This window comes from Otolemur garnettii, unplaced genomic scaffold, assembly GCF_000181295.1.
Source record: "Otolemur garnettii isolate 467f Iridium unplaced genomic scaffold, OtoGar3 scaffold00059, whole genome shotgun sequence".
Taxonomy (NCBI): Eukaryota; Metazoa; Chordata; class Mammalia; order Primates; family Galagidae; genus Otolemur; species Otolemur garnettii.
Window position 1 is genome coordinate 4966848 of NW_003852454.1, and position 1608 is coordinate 4968455.

The following is a 1608-nucleotide window of genomic DNA, read 5'->3' on the forward strand; positions in this document are numbered from 1 at the left end:
CCTCTAGCTCTTGGGCTTAGGCAATTCTCTTGCCTCAACCTCCCGAGTAGCTGGGACTACAGGTGCCTGCCACAGCACCCGGCTATTTTTTTGTTGCAGTTTGGCCAGGGCCAGGTTCAAACCTGCCATCCTCAGTATATGGGGCTGGCACTCTACTCACTGAGCCACAGGTGCCACCTATTTCAGCAGATCTTGAGAAGATGAAGAGGAAATTTTTACTCAGCCCCTATACCAAAAATCCAGACTTTAGCATAAAACCCTCAATTTTTGAGTTGACAACTTGGGTTTATTGCTTTTAACATAAAAAAACTTGTGGATAAATTAAAGCATGACTACAGGCTGAAGATAAGGCCACCAGCTCAAAGTCCAAAAGCCATCCTCCCACCATCCTGGGGAGGCCATCCTCATCCCAGTGAATCCCTGGAGATCCCAATCTTCCTTATCACTCCTCCCAAATCCTTTGACCCAGGCTGCTTTCCTTGTAAACATCAAATCTAACAAACTGGGTGGTAGGGTATTTTCTGGTTTCCCCAGAGCTTAGGCAAAGCCCTCTCCAAACCATTTAACCTCCCTAGTCATCATTCTAGGGAGCTTCTATGTGCTTCTACCAACCAACTTAGCTTCTTGGACACTTTGATTTCTGTAAGGGTGCCCTGATGAGGGAAGAAGCAGATCTTTTCTGGGAAGGGATGAGTTGGCAGTCAGTCTGCTCTATACAATGACCCTGGGTGCATTTATTTACTGTCCCCAATAGGCTGAGTGTCTCAGAGTGTGGTGACAAGTCCAATGCTCAAGTCTGCAAAGAAAAAGTTAATAGATGTCTCCCTCACAGAGTTGGAGGTCTGCCTGAAAATTTGCACAGTGCTGATACTCTGAGGGCTCCTAGCTCAGGAGGACTTGACTTTGGAAAGTGAAACCGTACAATAAGGCCACTGTCAAAGGCCCCATCTACATCACTCTCCATCACCTCTCTGACCTCTAAATGTGCGCTTATAGTGGCACCTTCCAAATATGACAAATGTGGGGAGAAGTTTCCAATATGTAGAAATGTTTGGGAAAAAGATGGAGTTCCTGCTTGGTCCATTCATTGCTCCAACCGAAGCCAGTCACTGCCCTCCACCCCCATCATCAGAGGCTGGGTGACATGGACAGGCTACTGACTGACACAGGCCCTTTTATTATTTTATATATTATTTTTTAAGAGATAGAGTCTCACTTTGTCACCTTCAGTAGAGTGCTGTAGCATCACAGCTCACAACTTCTAGCTCTTGGGCTTAGGCAACTCTCTTGCCTCAACCTCCCAAGTAGCTGGGACTACAGGTGCCCGCCACAACACCTGGCTATTTTTTATTTTTATTTTTTTGCAGTTTGGCTGGGGCTGGGTTTGAACCCACCACCCTCGGTATATGGGGCCGGCGCCCTACCCATAGAGCCACAGGCGTCACCTACACCTGGCTATTTTTTGGTTGCAGGCGTCATTGTTGTTTGGTGGGCCCAGGCTGGATTCAAACCCGCCAACTCAGGTGTATGTGGCTGGCACCTTAGCCTCTTGAGTCACAGGCGCCAAGCCAGCCTGGCTATTTTTTGTTGCAGCTTGGCCACAGCTGG